Source organism: Carcharodon carcharias, chromosome 27, assembly GCF_017639515.1.
Source record: "Carcharodon carcharias isolate sCarCar2 chromosome 27, sCarCar2.pri, whole genome shotgun sequence".
Taxonomy (NCBI): domain Eukaryota; kingdom Metazoa; phylum Chordata; class Chondrichthyes; order Lamniformes; family Lamnidae; genus Carcharodon; species Carcharodon carcharias.
In genome coordinates this window covers 9,933,366-9,947,304 of record NC_054493.1, presented here as the reverse complement: position 1 = coordinate 9,947,304, position 13,939 = coordinate 9,933,366, and positions in this window count along the sequence as shown.

Genomic DNA, 13,939 nt, shown 5'->3' with positions numbered 1-13,939 from the left:
AAGGCAAAAGTCAGGAATGTGATGGAATATTCTCCACTTGCCAGGGTGGGTGCAGTTCCAGAAGTGGTCAGCAAGTTTGACACCATCCAGGACCAAACAGCCCGCTCGATTGAGAACCAATCCATAAACATTCACTCCCTCCAACACCGACGCACAGTAGCAGCAGTGTATACTACCTACAAGACGCACTGCAGGAATTCACTAAGGCTCCTTAGATAGCACCTCCCAAATGCACGACAACTACCACCTAGAAGGACAAGGGCAGTAGATAGATGGGAACACCACCACCTCGATGTTCCCCTCCAAGTCACTCACTACCCTGACTTGGAAATATATCTCCATTCCTTCACTATCTCTGGGTCAAAATCCTTCTGCTCCATCCCTAACAGCACTGTGGGTGCGCCCACGTCACATGGACTGCAGCAGTTCAAGAAGGCAACTCATCACCACCTTCTCAATTGAAAAGCAGGTACTCCCAAGCAAGTGTCGCTTGATAGCACTGTTATTGACACCTTCCATTAGTTTAGAGATTCGAGAGTAGACTGATGGGACGGTAATTGGCCAGTTTGTTTTATTCCTGCCTGGTAATTTTCCACATAGCTGGGTAGATGCCAGTGTTGTAGCTGTACTGGAACAGCTCGGCTTGGAGCGCGGGAAGTTCTGCAGTGCAGGTTTTCTGTACTGTTGCCGAATATATCAGGGTCCATAGCCTTTGCATTATCCAGTGCCTTCAGCCGTTTACTGATATCACCTGGAGTGAAGCAAATTCGTTGAAAACTGGCAATAAGGGATGGGAAATAAATGCTGGTCGAGCTAATGAAGCCCTCGTTCCTTGAATGAATTGAAAAATAAGAGTATTAAGCACGCTTAGTAAGTAACTACTTTGCATGAGTTATTTGATGAGGTAGTGAAGAGGGTTGTTGAGGTGAAAACGGTTCATGTGACATACATGGACTTCATTTAAGTGCCATATATAAATCTTGGCAGCAAAGTTAGAGCCCGTGGAATAAAAGGGACAGTAGGAGCATGGATACGAAATTTCCTGAACAACAGGAGACATAATGATGAACGGCTGTTCTTCGGGCTGGAGGAAGATCAATAGCCAGATTTCCCAGGGATCAGTGTTACGATCCTTACTTTTTCAATTCATTCCAATGACCTAGACCTCAGTTTACAGGGAAAAATTTCAGAATTTGCGGATGACACCAAATTTGGATATATTGCAAACTATGAAGAAATAGCGAGAAGCTTAAAAAGTATTTAGACAGACTGTGGAATGGGCGGTCAAGTGGCACATGCAAGTAAATGCAGAAAATTATGAACTGATTCATTTTAGTATTAAAACCGAAAAGAAGCAAGATGAAATTCTATTGCAAAGGGGATGTATCAGCAGGTGATCCTTTGGGTCTATGGGCATAAATAATTGAATAACACAGGGCAGATTGAGAAAACGGCTACTAAATATACAGCATACCGGGCTTTATAAATAGGATATAAACAATACAAAAAAGGAAATTATGATAAGTCTGTGCAAAAAACTTGGCCTCAGCTGCAGTATTATGTACCGATTTGGCCATCGCGCTTTCGGATGGAAGTGAAGGCATGAGACAGGGTGCAGAAAAGACTCATGGGAATGATCCCAGTGAAAATGAATTTCAGTTCCGTGTCTCGTTGCTCTCTAAGGAGAAGAGAAGATTAGGTGGAGATTTGATAGGTTTGTTACAGATGTGCAAAATGATGCGGGAAATGGACAATATAGGGAAGGATTGAGAATGAAAGGACTCCGATACAAGGCGATTGGCAAAATATATGATGGCGACATGATGGAAATCATTTTCTATGGGCTGAGTAATTCCTATCTGGAGTACACAGCCTGAGTGTGTGGCGGCAGCAGATTCAATCGTGGCTTTCAATAGGGAATCAAATAATAACCCGCATTTCAGAGCTTGGGAGAAAAGACGGAGAGTGGGACTGGGTGAGTTGCACGTGAAATCGGCTAGCACGGACACTACGGGGTGAATGGCCTCTGGCTGAGATATAATCATGCGACGATTCAGTTCTTGAATAATTGTATATGTTTCCTACTTGAGAAACAGAAACATCCTTAAATGGGAAGGAGGTGAGAAAATTTAAGAACTGAAGGAATACCTTTTACAGAATAAATGGACAGGAAACACGAAATTTGGTCTTTCATGGCACGTGGGCATCGCTAGCAAGGCCAGCATTTGTTGCCTATCCCTAATTGCCATTGAATTGAATGGCTTGTTGGGCCATTTGTGAGGGAGGTTAAGAGTCAAACATGTTGCTGTGGCTCTGTCCTGCCCCTGATCCAATAGTGGAATCGGCCAATCATGGTGCTGTGACTGATGGATAGTGTTGTGGGGCCGTCGATTCCCAGGAGAAAACTTCGATCATCTTTGTGAAACGAGCATTCAACAATGTTTGTGGATCGTAACCGCTACATAAGTGCGGCCTTTTATTTAGATAGAACGGCCCTATTTTAAGAGAGAGTGCTTTTGGTGTGCGCACGTTCTCACCCAGTGCAGCGCAGCCCGTGAACATCTTTCCCAGCTGCGGTAATTGTGGGAGATGCTGATCTCCATGTAAAGGTCATTGGTAGAGTGAATCGAAATCCAAACTCCCCTCAGCTGGTAGCAAGAGACGGCGGGTTCTCTTCAGCGGAGGGAATCTCTCAATCGATCGTAGCCCGAATCCTGGAAATCACAGGAGATGGTGAAGGTTTATACGGACTGAGCAAAAATAGGAAGTTAAACTGATTTGCTGATATCTGAGGAAAACGGCGGCAATAAATGCACCCTAACTTATGATTCGGCACAGTGCGAATTTTTCCAGGAAAAGGGAAATGAAAATGTGGAATAATCTCAGGAACTATATTGACAGACGAATTGGACAGAAGAGGGTATTATGAATTATAAGCAGCGAGAAGGAAATGCAGATTTAATGAGATTAATCACTTTATTCTGTGCAGTTAAAATGTGAGTCACTGAAAATATATTCATGAAGAAAATTTGTACTCCAAATTTCCATGCACTTTGTACCCTCATATGTCAGCAATTCCCACCATGTTCAGGTTTTTTTGTACAGCGCTCTCCATGTTCTGTATCACTGTGTGTCTGGAATTCCACCATGTTCAGGTTTTTGTACGGCTCTCTCCGCGCTCTGTATGACTGTGCTCTGCGCCGACCCAGTCCACAGTAATACACAGCGGAGTCGCTTAGTTGTACTTTGGAGATATTTAACCGGCTGATTTTCTCGGCAGGATCGATAGAAGCAGAAATTCTCCCCCCGGCAGCGTTTTCTTTATTCTCCTCTCCTGAAGTGTGTCTCTGAAGCAGATATTCCGGAGCCTGTCCTGTGGACTGACGGTACCAGTGTACTGTGTACTGACAGAACCCTGAACACTTACAGCTTAAAGTAACGGTGTCAGCAGAGGTTTGTAAAGGCGGATTCTGGGATATCAGGAGACTGGAATCTGGAGGTTGAAAAATGGACATTATGTGTTTGTTTCGCTCCTGCTGACATGGGAGACTTGTCAATCGCGCGAACAGCTTTGTGTTTTTTTTTAATCTTGATTTGAAGCCTGTTCGAACGCTACTCATTGTTATTGAAGTATGATCAACTGGGGAATGAGGCGATATTTTCTCTTCCATAGCGAATTCCTCCGATCAGGGCTTCACTATGTGAATGGGTTTTGGAAACAGATTCAATAGTAACTTTCAAACGGGCAATGGTCTGTTCTGAAACTGAAAAACTGCAGGACCATGGGGAATATGGATGAGAGGTGGGAACAAGTGGATTACACTTTTAAAGGGACAGCACCGACACGATGGGCCCAATGTCATCCTTCCGCGCTGCATGGTTCTATTATGTATATTAGATTTGTTTGTATTTTCCCCTGTGAGAGACAAACCCGAGGGAACTTCTTATTAACAGTGAAACAGTCAGTTTCAAAAAAAATATTTGCCCGACATTAACGCAGATATAACGCGTCACTGCGCACAGCAAGATCCAACAGAATGCGATTGCGATTCGTCAGCACCAATCGGGTCAAACAGATAGTGAATATCGATGGTGAAATGTCAACCATTAGCTTCAGTTTAACATTTCTCAGGAGTTTCCATCTGCTCTTGGGTCTATTAGTTTATTTTCTTCGATCAATCTACGTTTCCCCATTTCTCTTTAATTTGGAATATTTACAGTTATTTTCATTTTATTTCTACATTTACTTTGTGCTGTTTGCACTTCTTGCAATCGTGGGAACTTGTCCCAAACTCTCTCAGGTGTCGGTTGCGTTCAGTCTGTTCAGTTTCCGCAATGGTTTTACTGTTACTCACTGGAAACTGCCTCTTCTGCCTCTCTGACAATTTCAATTCTTTCCGCCTATTGACTGATTCTCTCGGCGTTCTCTAGGCGGAGTTTTCTCTTAAGATTTTCATTGTACTCAATCTGCAGGAGCGGGACCGGCCATTCGGCACAGTGAATTATGTTGTGGGTATACACCATACCAGTCTTCCCAACCCGAAATCTAATTGATCATTTTCATCCAGCTCCTTGTGCCGGTCTGTTCCGTTCTCCCTCCTGTATTTTCAGCCTTCCCATAAATCCACCAATAATGTCTGGACTCCAACCACTCAATGCGGCATCAAGTTCCACATTCTGACGCGTCTTAGCGCACATTTTTCTTCTTCATGTCATTGTTCTGTTAGTGACGATCTGATATTAAGGTCCTACTGACCTGGACTCATCCACCAATATACAGCTGCAGCCCATGCACTCCATTAAACCCGTTCATAATTCAAAAGATATCTCTGAATCCTCTTCCTGATTCCCTGTTTTCCAGGGAAAAGTGACCCAGCCTGTTCAATCTTTCCAGAGAGATGTGCATTTTTGCCGATTTCTTTTCTCAGAAATTTAAGAAGTCAATGCAAAGAATCTTGCAAATTGAAGCAGGAATGGCCGTAACAACTTTCAAACCTGCTCGGACGTTCAATAATATCATGGCTGACCTTCGAAGTAAGCATCACATTCCCATATTCCTAGAATCTTTCAATAACCAAACATATATGGAACACTGCCTTGAATACACTCATCCACTGATTATCCGCAGCTCTCTGAGCTCTTGAATGCAACAGGTTCAGAAAAGAAGCCTGGGGAAACATCCACCAGTATCTGCCATGTCAGCCCTTTGAGAATATATGTTCCAATGAGATCAGCTCATATTCCTCGAAACCACTGTTACGAAAGTACAATGATTTTTCTTCTGGTTTATTGTGCAGTATGTGAATGGATGTAAGTACAGTTGTGTCTGGCTGTGTGATTTTATTATATTTGGAGTCAAGTACGCTGCAGGCTTGAAATTATCAAAGGAAGCTATGTGTGGAAATATGCTTGAAATGTTAATACATAAATGTGGATGTTGGCTTAGCATGTACAGTGTGAAGGGAATTTGGGTTTCAAAGAGGTGTTAGGCTGTATAAAATTAGCTGATAAGCAAGGGTAAGGAGTTCGGTTTAATTTGCTGCTAAGGGAGCTGACAATATTGCCAACATGAATGTTTTCATATTGTGAGGAAGATGCAGTTTTAAGGACATATGGGACAATAGAATTTACATATTAAAGAGAGAGTGAAAGGCGATGTGAGGAGAGGGCCATGTAAGATCTACCAGGAGTATGTGAAACAACCTTCATGAAGCCTCCAGCCATTTTTGCATATGTCTGCTTTGTAAGGTTAGTGATGTTGGGGAAGACATTTGAAACTCCACTGTCAAGTGTGTGCTACGTTAACGTGCTGGTTCTGTTTTAAATCGAAAATCTATTTGGATTGTTTCCTTAAACGGGTGTATAACTGGGAGTCAAGTAAATTCAGGATTTTAAGAGTTGTGATAGTAGTAAATAGCTTGTCATCTCATGTATGTGTTTGGAATATTTTATATTGTGAATAAATATTCTAATTTAATTTTGTAAAGTCTCTAAAGGTCTTGTTGGACTCATTACTTCAGAATCAGTGCATACATCTTCCCGTAATAAATATTGATTGCAAAACCATTGTGACACAATGATGAAGTTTCCCTTCTGGATTTGACCCGCCTGGCACACATCACCTGCCATGTGATAACATTACTGGGGGCTCTTTGCGGGATGTTGGAAATTCCTTGATTAGTTTGGAGATGGGCAATCTTAAGGCTATGAGTGCCATAAGAACGTTGAATCCAGGAGTTGGTGTGGAGGTTTTAAAGTGGCGAGAGTGTAAAAGGGGCTGCATCCATGGCACACATCATCTGACATGCCATAATACGAGGGAATGCAGGCTGTCACTACTTCATCTCTTCTCATAGGATAAACCATTTATCTCAGGAAGCTACCTGATGAAACTTTGTTCACTTCCTTCAATGTATATAGATCTTTTCTCGATTATGAATCTAAAACTTTACACAGCACACAGACTGGAGTCCAATGGAGTCCTTCCCACACACAATACTTCTACCAATTCGTTTTTATTACTGAGGAGTTCTGGTTCATCAGCTGAGGTGGAGGTTCATACATAGGTGATAAGAAGCAGGAAGCTTCCTTCCTATGTTTGGGCTGGCGCCATGAGACACCTTGCGGTCTGGAGTTAATATTGAGGCCTCCCAGGGCAACTCCCTGCTCACTGTACAGCACCATGCAGCCACTTCTGGGTCTATCCTGCCAGCGGCACAGGACATACACAGGAATATTGATGGTGTTGTATAAAACATTGTAAGTTATGACTCCTTGAGCTTGACTCTGCCAGGTTGTTCCTTGACAAACATGTGGGAAAGCTCTCCCAGTTTTAGCACATACCTCCAGGTGTTAGACAGGAGGACACCGCAGGATGGACAGGCCTGGGTGTGCCATTCTCATTGCCGAAGCCTAGGCAGATTGCAGGTGGTATGCCGAGTGATGTGGTCCACGTTTCATCCTTTTCTTTGAGATTTGTTAGACATTTGATTCAAATGAGTAGCTTGCTCGGCCATCATTTCACAAAGCATTTAAGAGTAAACCACAACGCTTTGTGTCTGACGTCGTATGTAGGTTAGACCAGGTAAGAATAGTAGATTTATTTCCATTAAGCAGAGTATGGTGCTGGGCAGTTCGCAACAATCGGCAACAGTTTCATGATCACCATACTAATAGCAGCTTTTAACTCCTGGTGCTTGGATTACACCAGCTGCTGCAGTGGGATTTGAACCAGGGTTAACACACAGAGGATTGACAGGGCTTCGGGGTTATAGTCTAATGATATTACCACGAGAGCGACCCCCCCCCCCCCCCCCCCCCCCCCCCCCCCCCAACCATGGCGATTATTTGCCTGGATACTTTGCAACACGTCGCGGCTTGCAGTCACTTACCAGCTGTGACGTTCACCTCTGTCCCGGATCCGTCTGCATAACCATCTTTCCAAACGGAACCACATTCATATTTGTACTGAGCTTTACAGTAATAGGTGGCGGTGTCTTCAACTCTCCCATCCCGAATTACCAGCGAAAAAATATTTTCTGTTTTATTCATCGACACAACAAATCTCCCCCCGCTGGAGATCCGCTCCCGCTCTGTCTTGGTCTGGGTTTGTCTGAAGAAATGTCCGTCCTCTAAACGTCGAGAATTATCATGGAAAACACAGGTGACGTTGAGAGACTGACACTTCTTCCTGGTCACCGCTGCCGGGGTCTGTGTCACTGACTGACTGAAAGAGCCTGGAAATTAAACAGAGAGAGTTTAATGGGCCGTTAGAACCGAATCACAGAACGGTGTTAAGACCCCAGACAGTGTCCGTAATTGGGATGGACTCGGGCAACTTTATCTTAATTCCACACAATATCGGTTTGTTTGATCGGTAGCCACGGGGTAAACAGGCACACAGAGTAAAAAACAAACTAAATTCCCATCCTTCTGCTTCCCTGAGCTAATAGTCTGTATGAAGAAGAGCAGGAGGTTGCAGCAATAAAAATAGAAAATGCTGGAAAATTTCAGCAATTCTGGCAGCGTCTGTGGCGAGAGTAACAGCGTTAACATTTCCAGTCGCTGTGCAGTGGTGCTGTTGCTAGGCCAGCAACCCAGGGGCGCAGGGTAATATCCTGAGGTCCCGGTTTCGAGTTTAGCCAAGGCAGATGGTGGAGTTTGAATTGAATAAAATTCTGGCATCAAACGTCTAATAGGATGACCATAGAACCATTCTCGATTGTTGTAAAAATCCATCAGGTTCACTAATAGTTTTTAGGGAAGAAATTCTGCCAATCTTACCTGGTCTGGCCTACATGTGACTCCAAGCCCACAGTAATGTTGTTGTCTCTCTAATGCCCCGATCGCCAATAAATACTGGCTTTGCCAGTAGCGCCCACATCCAAAGAATAAATAAAACGTGTTGCCAGAACTGCTGAGCTTTTTTTTCCCAGCATTTTCTATTTTTATTTCAGGCTTCCAGTATCCGCAGTGTTTTGCTTAGGTGTAGGAGACTGCAGCTCTGAACTGCTCAGGGAGACTAGAACTCAGAGCTGGACTGAAATATTTTAGACAGTACAATTGATTTGCCGAGAAAGGTGTCCCGCGGATTATTGATGAGCCGCCCCATTCCCATCTCTCTGGTTGCGTGTTTTCTGAACAAGTGACAGGTTTAAAAACGGAACCAGCAGTTTCATGTTGCTTCTTTCGGTCTGGAAGCCTGATCTGAAGTCCCCTCTCCCATTTATCTGATGTACAGTTGCTGGCGGGATGGGGCGAGGGAGGTGGAATTGTTTCCTTTAGGAAAGTCTGCCTTCCTCATTCTCCCACAACAATGAGATTTCAGGTGCGTCCAGGTGCCTTCTCCAGTGTAATCACATCCTTCCTATAATGTGGTGATCACAACTGCACGCAGAACGCCACTTGTGGCCTAATCAGCGTTTTATATACTTTCAGCATAACCTCCCTGCTCTTGTATTCTATGCTTCGGCAAATAAAGACATGCAACCGGTTTGCCTTGTGAACCACCTTATCGACCTGTCCCGCTAACTGAAGGCAATGTGGATATGCACACCAAGGCCCCGCTGATCTTCATTAGTTTCCAAGACCCTGTCATTCATCATGTAGTCATTTGTGTTATTAACCCTCCCCAAGTGCATTACCTCACACTTTGCCGGGTTGAATTCTATTTGCCACTGCTCTGCCCACCTGACCAGCCCATTGATATCCTTCGGCAGTTTACAGCTATCCTCCTCACTATTTATTGCCCTTCCAATTTTCTTGTCATCCCCGAAATTCTTGATCATACCCGCTATATTTAAGTCCAAATTATTTATGTACACTGCAAAGAGTAAGGGCACCAGCATCGAGCCCTGCGGAAGCCCACTGGAAACAGACTTCCAGCCACAGAAAAATCCCTCTACTATCACCCTCTGCTTCCTGCCTCTCAGCCAATTTTGGATCCAACTTGCCACTTTGCCTTGAGCCCCATGGGCTCTTACTTTCTCGACCAGTTTGCCATGAGGGGCCTTACCAAAAGCCTTGCCAAAGTCCATGTTGGCCACATCAAATGCATTGCCGTCATCAACACTCCTGGTTACCTCTTCAAAAAATTCGATCAAATTTTCCAAACACGACCTTCCCTTGACAAATCCATGCCGACTATCCCTGATTAATCACTGCCTCACCAAGTGCAGATATATTCTATCCCTCAGAATTCCTCCTAGTAATTTCCCCATCACTGAGGCTAAACTGGCTGGCCTGTAGTTTCCTGGTTTAACCCTTCTTTCCTTTTATAATAATGGGATAACGTTAGCAGTCACCCAGTCCTCTGGCACTTCACCTGTCAGGGCCACTGATACCTCTTCCCTTGCCTCTGTCAACGGCCTGGGATACATCTCACCCAGGCCTGCCGATGTATTCACTTCTAAGGCCGCTAAACCCGCTATTACCTCTTCTGTCTCTATGTTAATTTCCTCTAATATTTCATTGTCCTCCAACCTCATCGTCCTTTTCCATTGTGAAGACCGACGCAAAGTATTCATTGGGGACTGTACCCAATGTCCTCCGGTCCATGCACATATTACCTAGTTATTCTCTTGCTCTTCATACCTCCGTATGTTCTCTTTCCCTTCGGGTTTTCCTTTACTCTACCCACCAATGCTTTCTCGTGCACCCTCCCAGCTTTCCTAAGTTCCTTTTTAAGTACCCCCCTGCACTTTTTATACTTCTAAAATTTTATGCCACCTGGCCCTACAACAGGATCTCTTGCATTGGAAACCCTTTGTGTTGTGCTCCTGATTCCTTGTCTCTGCACTATGGAAAGGGCCGCTGCAGATATCCAACTGGTGGTCGGCAGCACTTGGTTCATCTCCTGATAAATAGTTTCACATTGACCGTCTCAGGTAGAAAAATTGTGTCCAGGATAGAATTCTGTGTTCTTGATACTTTGGACACAGGGACAGTCAGAGTTGACACTGAGAGCGGAACTTAGAGTGGCGTCAACCTGTCCTCATTTATTAGGAGAGAGATAGAGAGAGAATCCAAGCTGCTCAAGGGAATACCTCTACTGATATCCCCACTAAACAATGGTCTGGGTGGTGGCAACTTATTCCCACCCTCCAATCAACTGTTCCCTGAGGATGTCGCACATTCTTCTGCCAGGTTCATGGCTGGGCCGGAACACAGCATTATATTCTGTGCCAGAATGTAAAGCCATAATGGGAAATATCCATTTTAGTGAGATTGAGGTAATACTGCGCACAATAATAAACAGACCATGAACATTAACCGGGACGATTTATATCAAAGCGGGGTTTAGAGCTTCTTACCGTCTGCGACAGTCACCACCGTTCCGGATCCATCGACATATTTATAAACCAACCACAGTGATGCAGCTTTCAATCATCCTGATACAAGAACTACCGGCTCTTCAATTTACCGTGGACGCATCACCTGATAGTCACCCTATTTTTCATTATTCCAGGGGGTTAGATCAATAACCAATATTTAGTGTTTCACAGCCTCCATCGGTTCGAACTGTTCTTTGTGAGACTCCAAGCTCTTCGCAATTGGCCCAGGAACACGTAGAAACTTCATAGAAACTGAGGAAAATGTCAAAGAAACATAACAAAAATAGAACATTAGAATGTAATGAAACTAAACTAAAGCGATAATAACATCAATCCAACAATTTAACATCCGGGTCCGCAGAATATATATTTTAATTGTACAGAGGTAAATGGTCGGGTCTCATTCATTGTGAAATTCTTGTACGTGTATTTGGCTTTACAGTAATAGGTGGCGGTATCTTCAACTTTCACATGCCTAATTTCAAGCGAAAATGTATTTTTTGCCATGTTCGTCCACACAACAAATCTCCCTCCGCCGGGGATCCGCTCCCACTTTGTCCCAGTCTGTGTTTGTCTGAAGAACTGTCCAGCTTGGAAATAATTCCACGAAGCACCAGAAAAAACACAGGTAATGGTGAGAGACTGACACTCCTTCCTGGTCACAGCTGCCGGGATCTGTGTCACTGACTGACCGAAAGAGCCTGGAAATTAAACAGAGAGAGATTTAATGGGCATTGAGAGCCAACCCATCCAATGGGGTTAAATCCTCAAATAGTGCTTGTTGTTGGAATGGACTTGGACAGTTTTATGTTTAATCCACACAATGTCGGATTGATTGATCTGTACTCACTGGGTAAACAGACGCAAAGCATGCAAACAAGCAGAATCCCCATCGTTCTGTTGCCTGGAGCAGATGACTAATCTTCCGGGGAGCTGGGAATTGCAGTCCTAAACTGTTCTGTAAGAGTGGACCTCAGAGCTTGGCTGAAATACTTCAGGAGAACCGAGCTGACTTTCCGAAGTCCGAGATCATTGATGGACTGCGCGGGCCCCGGGTCTCTGGCTGTGTTTTTTGTGAATAAACGATAGGAGTAAAGAGAAAGCCTAGGGTTTTCTGTCGCTTTATATGTCTGAGGAGGAGATGTGAAATCTCCTCCCACATTCGTCTGATGTACAGGGGTGGCGGAAGGGAGTTGTTCTGCCAGTACAGCATGCCACCCTCCTTTCTCCAAAAGCACCGAGAACATCTCTGCTCTCCGCTCTAATTCCAATAGTTCCAGGGGTTTACTGACATTAAAAAAAGACTTTCACAGGATGTGGGCGATTCTTACTAAGCCAGCGTGCATTGGCTAACCCTAACTGCCCTTGTCAAGGTGGGGGTGAGCTGCCTTCTTGAACAGCTGCAGTCCATATCGTATAGGTGCACCCACATTGCTGTGAGGAATGGAGTGCCAGGGTTTTGACTCAGTGAAGGTGAAGGTACGGTGATATATTTCCAAGTCAGGATGGTGTGTGGCATGGAGGGGAGCTTGCATCTGGTTGTGTTTTCATGCATCAGCGCCTTTATCCTTTGAGGTGGTATAGGTCGCAGTTTTGGAAGCCAAGTTGAATTCTTGCAGTGCACCCTTGTGGCTGGTAAACACTGTTGCCATTGTATATTGCTGATGGAGGGAGTGAATGTTTGTGAAAGAAGGGCCAATCAATCAGGTGATTTGCCCTGGGTGGCGTTGAGCTTCTTCAGTTTTGCACAAACTACACTCATCCAGACAAGTGGGGAGTCTTCCATCACACTTCTTACTTGTGCCTTGTAGATGGTGGACAGGCTTTGGAGAGTCAGGAGGTGTGTAACTCCTCTCAGAATTCCCAAACTCTGACTTGCTCATGAGCCACAGTATTTATATGGTTAGTCCCGTTCCGTTTCTGGTCAGTGGCAAGCCCCAGCATGTTGAGAGTGATAGCTACATCCCTAGAACGTGTTGACATGACCTCGACTAAAACTCTGATCCGAAGGACGGCGCCTCAGGCATGGCAACTTCTCTCGAACCTACAACTGAGCATCAGGTTACAATATATGGCATCCAATGACAATGTCACAAGGATTTAGTCTCTATCGCTCGTTTAAATAAATGTTTCCTGCACCTCTGTGATTTGTATTTAAAATAATGACTGAATTCATTAATGATTTATTTCCACATCTGCCATCTATTGGGTTTTTTTTATCCTTGCATTGACAGCGAATGAAGCGGCACGTTGATGGGCAACAGACGTTAGGGGAACACTGTGCTTGTGGTTCGTTTAAGAAATCACAATGAGACATGGTCTGTTGATGAAATGAAATCTGCACATTGTGTGTAAACTGTCTCTGACCCAGCAACACACTCTGACCAAAAACCCTGTGAACAGGCTGCGGTCAAAAGCTCTAGAAAACTGACAAAGGTGATGTGGAAGAGCTGTTCAACATTATAGGCAAGCATGGAAAGGGTTGTAAAGGATCCCGTTCATAAATGCATTTGATTAAAAAAAACCTTCAATTGATCGTCAGGACTGGTGACGATGAAATTTAATCGATTGTCATAAAAACACATCTGAGTTATCAATATTCTTCAAGGAAAGAACAAGGAAACCTGCCATCCTTACCTTTGTCTGGGTCATATGTAACACCAGGACAGCAGCAATATGGTTGCCTCCTAACTACTCTCAAGGGCTTTTAGGAATGTGCAGCAAATATTAACCTTGCCATAGAGGCCAACATCCAAGGCAAATTAAAAAAAAACAAAGCCCACTGCTCACAATAGTGGTTCATTTGCCACAGTCCTAATGAGCACCAAATTAATAACAAGTTGGCAATTATTTCATTTCTACGTAAAACAACTGCCTATCTCATATTATAAATAACCCCTTCCCTGCCTCCCAATTTACAGCTCAACATGAAAATTACCAGAGAAGTAATCACTTTTTAGGAACCTTCAGCTGAGAAGCTAATCACTTGCTATCAGTGATAGAACCTGCAATGAAATTTGGGCCTCTACTCCTGTTTTACCAGGCCCTGATGATTATTCTACTCATCCTGCCTTCACGATTATTATATTAGGCTACCTGTCTGTTAT